Genomic DNA, 13,667 nt, shown 5'->3' on the forward strand with positions numbered 1-13,667 from the left:
GCCCGCTATTGCCTGCACCACACTCTGCAGCCAAATGAATCAGTTCCTCTGCAGTTTTCAGATGCGCAATACCGCCAGTGGGCGTTCCGTCCTCGGTGATCGCACCCGCCAAAGAGGCCGCAGCTGTGAGCGGAGTGCACCGGCAGATGTAGGCAGCATCACAGCGCGGCAGGCGTTCGGGGGCCCGTTCGCGGTCTTATCTGCCTAAACAAGCCTTCAGGAGCATCGGTGAGTTCCCCGCTGCCCGGCACACCTCCAGCACTCACCACCCGCAGGAAAAGTCCATATGCCGCACTTGGCGCTCCAAGCTCACCACCACGTCCATGCCAGGTCAGGTGCAGGATATATGACGTATTGGAGGCTCCAGGTGCCGTCCCAACCGCCGACAGCTTCAGCACTGCCACGATGCCGCCATAATGTGGATCAGTCTGTACTACGGGCACCAGTCTCACGGGCTGCTGCAGCGCACACAGGGTGCCCAAACAGGTAACCAGGTGCTTTGTCCTTTAATATGGAGACTGGATGGCCGTCAGGGAACAGGATAAATGCAGGATAGTAGCGGCGGCCAGCAGAGCTGCACTACAGTGCGGCCGTCTTGCCGTGCGCCCTCTAGCGCCCCCCAAGTATAGTTGTTTTACATCTGGAGTAAGTTGCATCCACCACATTGAAGGGCCTCATTGAATGGACTATGAAGAGGCAGTAGATCGGATAGGCTTTGAAGTGGCAGTAGATTGAAAGTGCTGTGAAGACGTAATGATTAAAGGTAAAAAAAAACGAAGGAAAACAACACAATTTCTATATAACTCTGGAAATAAAGGCACCTGTTGCCTGCCCGCCACCCGGTTCCCAATCCCTTTTCTCTCACTAGTCACGTACCGCCCCCTGCCGTGACTCTCCAGAGTTGCGGCGGCCCCTACGCGTCCTCTGGGGTCCACCAGTCCTCACACCACACATCTGAGCTCTCCTTGCCTTTGGCATCTTCCCAAGCGGCGTCTTGCTCAGCGACACAGCTCCTGTTTACCTCTGCCGAAGCTCCGTTCCCAATGGCTTCTCTACGGGCAGGCCCCCTTGTCCGTCCTTTCTTTTCCTTTTCTCCCACCCTCCTGGATGCTGATTGGATCGTGCGTTGCACACCCTGGTCTCCCGAGTGGGCTGTCTGTTCCTTTGGGTCAGTTCCTTCTTGTGTAAAGGAACGAAAGTCCTTCTTTACTGTTTGGCTTTCCTCCCGACTCTTGTTGTCGTCATCCGGACCCAAAAACAAAGGACGCCATGGTCGAGGTATGGGGAATGGGTCGAGGCTTTGAGCAGGGGTTTGGGGTGCTTCCTTACAAACCCCAAAGGTAGGAAGAGGTAAAAGTAGATAGCACTTTACTTTCTATGTGTGATAGTGTGGGCGAGCAGTAAGGCTTTATCAGAGAGTAGTGTTAAGCATTTGTTGTACATACTCAATCAGCAAATGATGTCACACACTCAAAGACTGAACTCAGACCAATTTTGTTTGTATAACAATATTATTAAGTTATTTTATTTCTAGGGCCAAGCCTGGCACAGGTAAGTGAAATAAATACTTTGCAAAATCTTATGAAGTGTTTTAAAGTTGAATGCAGGTTCAAATGCAGTTGATTGAAATACAGGTAAGTTAAAATGTCAAAATTACTTTTCAGGTTGCTTTTCAGATTACTTTGCAAGTTACTTTTAAGATCACTTTTCAAGTTACTTTTTCTACTCAGTGTGATATGCCTAGATATCACACTGGGACATTTCCTAGAGAAAAGGTAAGTTAAACCAGTTTTGCACAGATGTAGTTTTTCAGGTTTTCATACAAATCAACTCCACACTTTGAACATTTTTCAAGGAAAAACAGTCAATGTATTCCTATGGAGAGAAATGAAGTTATCGGTTAACAGATAAGTACTTGGTCTTTGGGGTTGAGTGTCTGGGGTTAGAACAAGGGTTCCACCAGGATCAAGGATGCACTCTAAAAACACCCTCAGCGGCACCAGGGCGGCTGGGTGCAGAGTGCTGAGGCCCAATGTTATCTAATGGGGGATAGGAGGACTCCAGTTGGTGGCTGCTCAAGAGCAGGCCACAGGGTTGTGGGAGCAAAGCTACGGGTGTTAGGCTCAGGGCAAAGGGGGATCTGAGTTAGCACCAAAATTACACCTGCAGCAGCGCAGGGGCGTCGCAGGGGCAGGGTGCTGTTTTGGCGTTGAGTGCCTTGTTGGTTTCAATGGGAATTCTCCTGTTTGGACAAAGACTGCAGGCTTGAGGACGAAGATCTTCTGGAGGTGAGCACCATTTGGAGAGGCAAGTTGGGATGCCTGGTGATGCTGGGACACCGTCGGTTGGGCCACTCAAGGCTGTGGGACTTCGGGTGCAGGGGTGTCTTTAGGCTTCAGGTTTTCTTAACAGCTCCGGTCGAGGTGTTCCTCCGGAAAGAGACTGCAGACGTCATGGAGAGGGTCAAACAGGTCAGAGATCACCAGATCTAAGGTCAGGGTAACCATGGAGACCTACCTCGTGGTGTTGGGCTACTCGTACGCTACTCGTACTACGTTGGGTGCAGAGTGGTGCAGACTCATGAATTTCGCTGAAGCCAGAGTCTGTTGGTGAGCAAATCCGGTGCTCACAGGAGTTTTTTCTGTGGAAGGCAGGGCAGGTCCTTGGGGTTCTTGAGGTTGCTGGCTGCAGGACACATTGGGATTTCGCTTCTGCAAGTTTGTGGTGGGGGTAGACCGGTAGGGCTGGAGCCAAGTCAGTGGGCGTCCTCCTCTTCTTAGCTTTGACACGACTTCTTTGGTCCTTCTTCTTCTTTTCTTCTTAGTCGGTTCTTGTCCAAAGAGGTAAGGTTCAGGGGTGCCCCTGAATACTAGATTAACCGCATCGATGCTGATGACGGAACCGCTCCGTCATCAACCACGGTGGTGCTGTGCTGATGACGGAGCAGTTCCGTCATGGCCCGCCCAACGCGCCTGCACGGCGCGTTCTATTGAGCGGGCGGGGCCATGACGGAACCGCTCCGTCATCAGCACAGCTCACCCGAGGCTGGTGACGAAGCGGTTCCGTCACCAGCGTGTGAGCGCCACACGGCCCCCGCCCCCTTAGCGCTGCGGCGGAATAGCCGCCGCAGCGAAGGAGTTAAGGGTCGTTACATGTAAACAAAGGTTGGGACTAATGGATCCCTTCCTTGAGGTGGGTACACACCCTATTATGCCACCCGCCAGTGGGACGGGGGCATATGCCTCATTCTGGTTGGCTGGGTCCTCCTGTCTGCAAGATGGTAGGGACTTGGTATTGTGCTTCACCCCGCCTGAGTCAGAGGGTTGGCAAAGGTGGGCACACCTCCCTTCCTCACTTGGTTTTACCACCGACTCTCCTGCCCACAGTGGTGGTCAGAACCAGTGGGAGTCAGTTGATAAAAGCAGCAAAAATCCCTGGGATGCTCACAAAGGCAGCAAGCCTTTGAAGCTTCCCTTTCGTGGACCCTGCCCATCCTTGGGGAGGAGGCTTGTCACTTCGTCCCAGGATGTGCATTGTTTCAGACCCCCAAGAGCAGCAGGCTCTCGACCCAGGGGTCCCGAAATATGTCTGGTGGTGGCAGCTGGTGAGCAGCCAATCAGCCTGGACACTAGTTTTAGGTAGTTTTTCAGGGGGCATCTTTAAGATGCCCTCTGTGTGCATTTTTCATTAACTCCCACACTGGCATTAGTATGGGTTTAATGTGCTGAGACGTTTGATAGCAAACTTCCCAGTTTTCAGTAAAGCCATTATGTTGATGTGAAGTTCGTAATGACAAACTCCCAGTACCATATTCTCTTAATGGCATTACTGTACTTACAATGTCTAAGAATTGGCTTAGACACTGTAGGGGTACAGGGCTCATGCACCTGTACCCTCACTACTGGTATAGTGCACACAGGTAGAGGGGTGGCTGACGTATGCCAGGGCAGTGGGTTGTAGGCATGGCACACAGGGATGTGTGCCATGTCAACTCTTCACTTTGTTCTGCACCAAAACATGCAGCCTGCAAAGGCAGTGCGTCTGTGTAAAGGTACAGGGCCTCTAAGGATGGCACAATAAGTGTTGCGGCCTTTAGAGGCCTTCCCTGGCCACTGTGTCCTTGGTACCTGTGGTACCATTTACAAGGGACTGACCTGTGGCCAAAGAGTGCCAATTGGGTTTTGTTTTCAATGCAGTTTATGGAAAGAACACAGTCCCTGGGTACCTGTTTGACAGGAACCCATGGCACACTCAGTCAAAGCAATTCAGCAAGAAATGGGGGCAACCATGCAAAAAGAGGGTACTTTCTTACACTCACACAAAATGACATTTTTTGTCATTTACCGATCTAAGAGGCATCCACATCTGAGATGGGTAATATGAAAAAGGAAAATGGTGCGTACGTTGTGTGGGAGATTGAAGGCGGGATGGAGCATGCAGGCATATGTCATACACCTAGACAATGACACAGCCGATAACAGTGGGACAGTCATCACATTTTTATACTACTAATGCTGCACCGCATGGCCAAAAACATTGGTATAGTTAATAGGTCAAGAGAGTGAGACCTATTCCATTTACCAATACTTTTTCCTTTGGGCATCACCTGCCTCTGTCTGCTTTCACCACTGCCTCACGCATAGGTACTGAGCATGCCATACTGGGGGCGACATTGACATCAAATGACTCACCCTCCCACACTCTCCACAACCACACTGATGGATGCCCCGTTGTAAACAAATCATGTTTAATTGTTTAGCAGTGCATAGTGCGGGGCCACAGATTGTTGCCTAAGAGCAGATCTGCCAGGTAAGTAGTGGAATTGTAGATCAACTGCAGCTTGACCATTGAGCACTAAGGCACAGCCGAATATGCAGGATTCTGTAGTCTAATGTAGAACACATATGAGTTTGTAGCACCTCTTTGCAACTGTCTCATCGAAGCACAGCTATCTAGTAGTACTTGTGCTGCTCTAGACATTGGGCTTTATCATCAGGGTGATACATGCAACATTGTGCATTTTGAGTATGTTTTTCTTCACTGGTGACAGCTCTGAATTCCATGGAAGCTATTTTCTGTTGCATGAAGTACCTAGAATTGCATAGTACTTGTTGGCCAAGGGCCATTGTAAGGCATTGATTCAAAAACTTATGCATGTAACCTGGACAAGAGCTGGTTTTACGTTTCTGCACAATGGCTGACATTTCAACCATTAGGCTACATAGACTAATCTTAATGGAAACATACCTTGGTGCCGGAACCGTCTGTCCTCCGTGACGCAGGTTTCATTCTGTCGGTCTACACTTTTTCTTTGTTGTTCTTATTTTATTTTGGTTTAAAATGAGGACACGACATGTTCTAGATGTGTGATTTCGGATTGTTTTTCAGACATATGGCATCCTCAACCACACACTGTTCGGTGGCCCCTTTTCTTTTCTTTTCTTTTTATTGCTTTCCATTTCTTTTTCTTCTTTGGCTTAATTTGTGTTCCTTTTCGGTGTGTTTCTTTCTTCCATTTGACACTGGCTAAAAATAGAGTTTTGTGATTTTAGAAAGGAGTGATGTATAAAGTAACATTTGAAGGACCACTTCAGTATCATTAAATGTTATTATGTCGTATGTGTTTCACATATGTATCAATACCTGTATTGGTCACAAATATGACCTCTTGATATATTGTATTTACAGCCCTGAGGAAGCCCCGCATGGGGCGAAACGCGTTGGCTGTTCTGCTGTCTTTGAAATACCTCTTGAAATTTTATGTGACGAGAAGACAAGATTAAAAGAATTGTTATCAAAAAACAAAGAAAGAATCTGGATTTGATTACTATATTGTGCAATTTTGCCTCTAATAACTGTTTTGTTGCCTCTCTATAGTTAAAATATATTGTTTAGCAATTGTTGGGTCCCTTGGCAGTGGACTTAGGAGGTGGGCAACTCTGATTTTTGCATCTGTAGATAACAAATTTGTATAGCTAGGTGGTGCGGCCTTCCAGTATCCTTTACTGCCAATTTTCTTCTGTTGATTTCAGGTTTCATTCTGTCCATCGTGATGGCGGAGGTCAGGGGCGGCTCTAGGCTCAAGGCGGCCCTGGGCAGGGAGCGTAGGTAGGGGGCCACCCGAGGAACGCAGGTGCAGAGTCCAGTGAAGAGAGGGGGGGGGGTTCAGGGTGTTTGGAAGTGGAACAGAGCCGGAGACCACCAAATCCCTGCCAGGGGCCGCCACGCAAATATGTATCCATCCTCAGAGGGTTATTATATTAAGGATATATATTGGCGTGGCGGCCCCTGGGGTTTGGCGACCCTGTGCAGGTGCACAGCTTGCACATGCCTAAGGCCGCCCCTGCGGAGGTTTTCGCACTCAATTTATATATTCAATGGGAGAACCTCTGTTGGTGTTGACGGAGGTTTATCCGTCGAGCCAGCGGTTCTACTCTTTCCTCTGCGTTAAATCATGTTCCGTCGTCGGGGAATACTTTGTCGGTGTTGCAGTGGCAGTTTACCGACCTCCAAATTTATGTCTCTGTCATATTGGAAAGATTGTAGGGGTGTAGTGACCGAGTAATTACTTTGCAGACATTTTTAACATTGGTGTATCCATCTGTCCTAATGAGCTAAGTGCTCATATTATTCACACCTGCAGACCACTCTATAAAACACACCGGTTCCTAATCAACAATCCCTTCACATTTTGAAGCAGCAAGACCTACAGCAGGTTTGGCCCTTAGCTCTTAAAAAGTAATTTTCCCTTAACTTAGCTTGCTATTTTAACTGTTTGTGTCTGACCATGCTGGAAGAAGCAACCCCAGATTTTTCAGAAACAGAATTACCTGTCATGGTTAATGAGATTACCAGGGTACAGCCACAGTTGTTTGATGCCCTTGTTCAGAATAACTCTATCACTCAGAAAAGGCAATTGTGGGGTAGAATTGTCCCCTGAGTGAATGCAGTCTCTAACATCAGGCACTAACAGAAGGTTATTAGGAAGTGCTGGAATGATATGCAGGGGAGAGTGCGCTCCCTGGCCTCAAGAGCCCGCGTTTCCAATGCGTTTCCAAGGAGTTCTTTGTGGATATATATATATATCATGTGATCAAGGCTTTTCAGCCGAAACGTTATGGCGACAGCTGAATAAACGAACTAACCAGCATCCAAGTGTGGTCCGTGTCTGTTTCCAGCGCGATCAGGTCTGAGGTGATTGTGGCAGGAGGACGGAGGTTTTCACATATATATATATATATATATATATATATTACCTACTGGCGGTTGCCAGTAGGTAGTTATAGTTAGGATCGTTTTCCATAGGAAATCCGCAACATTCTAATGGGAATAACTTTGGCGCCGAATGAGGGATCTGCCTGTAATTTTCCTTAACTTTGCCTCGCTGCGCTCCGCTCCTTCCCTGAAAGTTTCGGGGGGATCCGTCAAGCGGGGGCCGAGATAAAAGGGGGGTCCCAAAACGTGTTTTGCCCATGTTAATTTCCATAGGGCGGTTGGACTCACTTTTAGCCCGAACGGCTGAATGGATTTCCACCAAACTTGCCAAAATTGTAGGGACTGGTACCCCGATGTGCCTTTGCTATGTCTCAAGATATATGCTCCAGTGGTTTTTACGAAAATTAACTTTGAAAAAATATATATTGGGCTACATTGGGCTATATATATGTTAGAGCCCAAATGTAGCCCAATGTAGCCTAAAAATGGCCACCAGAGACAAAAAAAAACAAATGTAGCCCAAATATCAGCCAGATGTAGCCCAACTATAGCCCAATGACAGAATGTCCCGAGTGTTCTAAAGAACAACTAGAGCGCTAACAGTCTTACTTATGACAAAAGTATGGCACACCTGAAGTCATCTTGATTGGAATAAAGTGTTAACACTTAAAACATTTCATTTGCAAAGGAACAAAATGAGGGGGTTCATTTTGCCATAGAAATTATGATTAGTGCTGAAGAAAGAAAAATTAGGGCACATTTTGAGTGACTTCTCAAATCCTCTTATATTTCATTAAAAAAATTCTGATATGCAGTCTCCCAAGATGGCCACCAGAGACAAAAGAGTCCAAATGTAGCCCAAATATCAGCCAGATGTAGCCCAACTATAGCCCAATGACAGAATGTCCCAGAGTGTTCTAAAGAACAACTAGAACGCTAACAGTCTTACTTATGACAAAAGTATGGCACACCTGAAGTCATCTTGATTGGAATAAAGTGGTAACACTTAATACATCTAATTTGAAAAGGAACAAAATGAGGGGTTTCATTTTGCCATAGAAATTTTATATATATATATATATATATATATATATATATATATATATATATATATATATATATATATATATATATATATATATATATATATATATATATATATATATATATATATATATATATATATTCACTGAAAAAACCATAGGTTTCACACCAGTTATAGTTAGGAATTAGCATTTAAAAAACCTATTAAATTCACTGAAAAAAACATAGGTTTCACACCAGTTATAGTTAGGTGGAAATTTTACTCGCATAAAACCATTGAAATTCCCACGTTATAGTTAGTTGGACTCACTATAACTTGCGCGTGCAATGCACTGCTGATGACGTCACATATTACATCACTTATGACATGGTCAGTGACATCACTCATGACATCACTGATGACATCTCAAATGACATCACTGATGACATCATCCAGTGAATGTGTATCTTTCTGAAAAATAAATATTTTTTATATATGTATATCTAAAGGTTGATGGAAGAATAAATGGGTAAATAAATGTCTAAATGGATGTTTTTTTGTGTAAAATTGATTGGTTAACTGACTTATTAACTGTAGCTTAGTGAATAGATATATTAGCGAGTAATGTTTAAATATTTAAATATCTGTATCTGTGTCTCACTTTGTGTATAAGTGGCTGCAAGGGTTGGTGAGTAGCTACATGAGTGTGTATATGGGTTATTAGTTGTTTTTTAGAGTATCAGTATCAGTGTCTGTATGGTTCGGTGGGGGATATTACTTAGAGCACAGATGAATGAATGAGTGACTCACTATTTGTATGTATTTTGAAGACAGCATGTGTGCAAGACTGTATGGGTGGATGATTGTGTGTATGGGTGGGGTAGTGAGTATGTGTTTTTATAATTGATTGTTTAAGAGAGTAAATATGTTTCCGTTTCTGTAGAAGTATGTGTAGTGGTGTGTATATAGCAGTATAATCAAGTAAGTGTTTTTTGATAGTTTATTTGCATGTGTGAATTTGTGTGTGAGTAACTATATGGATGAGTATTAGTGTGTAACAGGATGTATAGGTGTATGAGTACATATGATGAGTAAGTACATGCATGAGTGACTATATAGAACTGATGGTGAATGAGTGGATGTGTATGTAGATGTTGAAATTACCTAATAAGTTGTTGTAATTGGTATTGGTTTCTCCTTTTTTAGGAAAATGTTAGTTTCTATTTTTGAATGTGTGTGTCAAAGGTTATTTTATGCTGATAGGAGGTCTGCCACTTTGTCACAAGGATGTTGTCATCAGTGATGTCATTTGAGATGTCATCAGTGATGTCATAAGTGATGTCACTGACCATGTCATGAGTGATGTAATATGTGACGTCATCAGCAGTGCATTGCACGCGCAAGTTATAGTGAGTCCAACTAACTATAACGTGGGAATTTCAATGGTTTTATGCGAGTAAAGTTTCCACCTAAATATAACTGGTGTGAAACCTATGGTTTTTTCAGTGAATATATATATATATATATATATATGCCGCAAGGTATAAGGGCAGTGGCAGCCGCCAGGGACTGACCTCTGTATGGATCCCAGCATGCACGAAAATGGCCTGCAGGCAATCGTGGATTAAAATCTTTTGTGAAAATCAACAAGCATCGCCCATTGAAGGAAAAAAATTGTGAGGCTGGAAACAAACTACAAGGACCAGAGGGCTCCATACCGTAGTCCATCGCAGCACCCACCTGAGGGAAATCATTGGAGAAATAAAGCAATGTCACTGACCATGTCATGAGTGATGTAATATGTGATGTCATCAGCAGTGCACTGCGGGCGCGCGAGTTGTAGTTAGCTCAACTAACTATAACTGGCAAATTTCTCTGGTTTTATATGAGTCAAATGTCCAACTAACTATAACATCCCTGAAACCTATGTTTTTTTCAGTGAATTTCTAAGGTTTTTTAAATGCTAATACCTAACTATAACGTCTGTTAAACCTATGTTTTTTTTCAGTGAATTTCAAAGGTTTTTTAAATGTTAGTATCATATTTTCATATTTATAAAACCTATATTTTTTCTAATTATTTGTAATATTTTGCAACTCTATTATCCTTTTTTACCTTAGAAAATTATGTAATGTTTTATATGTTCCCCAAAAATGTGTATATCATTTTTTTTTTGTTGATAAAACTACAGTCTTGTGCCGGTAGTCTACCAAGCTCGATCAGCACGCAAATGCTATGCACCACATTTAAATGATGCGCATTTCGTATCCGACGGGTTTGTGGCACCGCGTCCCACGTAACAACATATACATACGAGGTCGCGCCAGCTGCTACTTTGGTATGCGACGGGTATGCACTACCAAGCTGCACGTTACGTCATATACGTATGGGGTCGCGCCTGTTGCGTGTTGCATATGCGATGAGTGCACCCTGCCACGCCCTGTGTTACATCATAGACGTACAGTGTTGCACCGCGTATGCCATTCCCTCATTTCTTTTGTCTCAAAACTATATCTAAATAACTTTGAATTGTATATGAGAGCAAGCGATAATGAAAAATATTTTAAACATTTATATATTTCTAAATGTAATAAAGTTATATTATAAGAAATATATTTTCTCAAAATCACGTTGGGTGCAGTCCCGGAAGAACAAGTGGAACAGTGGTTGAGAAACTTGCTGCCGGAGGGGTCGCTCTCCCTGCACTTCGTGGTGGAACGTGTGCATCGAGTCCCAACGAGACCGCTGCAGACGGGCTCCAACCCACGACCCATGCTGCTCCGCATACTGAATTACAGAAACAGGGACGCCATCCTGCGGGAAACACGCAAACTCCAGGACATACGGCTAGAGAACATGACAGTGATGTTCTTTCCGGACTACACGGTACAGGTGCAAAGGCAGAGACACTCCTTCCTAGCGGTGAAAAGACGCTTGAGGCAGCTCGGCCTGCAATACTCTCTTATGTTTCCTGCGAAGTTGAGAGTGGTGGCGAATGAGAAAACACACTTTTTTACCGACCCAGACGAGGTGGAGGCATGGCTCGACAGTGGCACAGACACCACCCCTAGGGGAGCCACTGACGAGGCTGCTCGACGTCCCACCGGGGGAGGCCGGCGGAGACGCAGACCCCGACAGAGAACGCGGAGCGGCGCGAGAGACGCGGCAGGAGGCCCCCCCGGAAGGTGCCGCACAATAGGAGAAGCAGGACGCCCTTCGCCTGGTGATGGAACTCAGTCGATCCCCCGCGCAAAGTGCAGCGACGGGAGGTAGCCCGCGGGATCTCCCTAGCGACGACAAAGCCATATATGGAGTACCGGACTCTCAGTCCTCGGAAGACCGACCAGACGTCACACCTCAAACGGCGGATTACATAAGTTGACTGAACACCCGGCCACGCTGCCCCAGGGCCGCCAGCTGAGGAGCACCGGTGAGGACACAGGCCGAGAGGCCGATGGAACAGTGGCATTCTGACCACGAGTGACACTAGTTGCGAACAATGACACCCCTGAGCCCGACCACAACTGAACAGGGCGGGAATGTGCCGGATGACCCCTCGGCGGCCTCGCGACATGAGAACGAGATGGAAGCCCGTGAGCGACCGAGGCATGGGACATGCGGCGACCCGCCTGGACACACATTGACTGAGACACGTAAAGTATAATGACCACCGCATGTGCCACAGGTTGCTTACTTATACGAATATGGGCTAGACTGCTGCACATGTCCCGGGAGGGTGAGGGGCCCTCACAAGATAAACTTTGCTGATTCAATAACTGTTATAGTGCTACTTGCACAGCAACCCCCCCTCGATTTAGACTTTGTTACTCTCCTAGAGAGTGTGGACGGGGGCACGTTTGGCAACCGACCTTTTGGTATTTTACATGTACATTGCATTCCATGGCTACTCGTTTTGTTAGTCATGTTTCCCCCCCCCCTTGTCCCAATGTTGTGGTGTGTGGATATGGATATGTTTTCGAGATGCACTGGTGGGAATGTTCTTCGGCGATCCGCTGGGAGGTGGAAGGAGGGCCGGAGAGGGGGAATTGTTAATAACTTGCAATGTCTACTGTTGAGATCTGCACATGGAATGTGAGGGGTATGCACACACCATCCAGACGCTATCAGATCCACGCATACCTCAAACGCCACCACATCCAAATAGCCCTCTTGCAAGAGACACACCTCAGTGAGGCGGAGACTCGTGTCTTGCGGCGTAGATGGCGCGGGCAACTCTTTGCCACACACTACTCCTCCTATGCTAGAGGGACGTTGGTATGGGTAAAACCGGGCACCCCTCTGACAGTACTGGACACACATATAGACCCCAGCGGAAGGTACGTAGTGATGAATGGCAGACTGGACGGGAGACCAGTGGTCCTGGCCTCGATTTATGCACCTAACACAGGCCAGGCGGAATTCCTAGCACAGCTCACAGACACGTTAGCACCCTGGCATGGTATCCCGTGGGTGCTGGGCGGGGACTACAGCTGCACACTAGACCTGATGCTCGACCGGTCTCACCCCCCGCCACCAGGCACACAGGCACAGAAAGCTGCGAAGGCCTTACAGGCCTGGTCCTCGCAATGGGACTTACAAGATGCATGGCGCAGTCGAAATTCCCACACCAGGGTATATTCATACTTTTCAGGCACGCACGCCTTACACGTGCGTCTGGACAGGTACATGCTCACCAGCGAACTGCTCCCACATGTGACGGACACCTGTTACATGGGCCGCACACACTCAGACCACAACCCACACTTCATGGACCTGACGTGGGACCAGACAAGACCCCCAGTGCCTACCTGGAGACTACAACCAGATCTGCTTCTGGACTGTCCATTCAGGAACTCCATAAGCGCACACACAGTGCAATACTTCGAGGACAACACGGGCACGGCATCCACTCCACAATTGGAATGGGATGCGTTTAAAGTGGTACTTGGGGGACACTACCTGGGCACGCAGGTACGCTCCCGACGACAGATAGAAAAAGATCTGCAGCGTTTGGAATCGGGCCTGCTGCAGGCGGAATAGGAGGCGGCCGAGGGCACTGCCGCTGGGTTACTGAAGGCACGGGCGGATACGACAAATTGATAGATAGGCTGCGACACATAAACTACACAGCGCACTCGGCCCGCACACATCACGCGGGGGATAAACCTGGCAAATTACTGGCCTGGTTGATAAGTCGTGAGGACCGGTCGTCACCTGTGACGGCGATACGCCCCACTGACGACCCAGTGGTGTACACACAGGAGAAGATACATGAGGCCTTCGTCCAACACTATCGCACGCTATATGAGTCGAGACTGCAGGTACGCCAATCGGACATTACCGCGTATCTCAACGAGGTCGCACTGCCTACTCTGACTGACGGACAACGGGAAGAATTGGGGCTACCGCTTGCGTCGGACGAACTACG

This window comes from Lissotriton helveticus, chromosome 1_1, assembly GCF_964261635.1.
Source record: "Lissotriton helveticus chromosome 1_1, aLisHel1.1, whole genome shotgun sequence".
NCBI classification, from domain to species: Eukaryota; Metazoa; Chordata; class Amphibia; order Caudata; family Salamandridae; genus Lissotriton; species Lissotriton helveticus.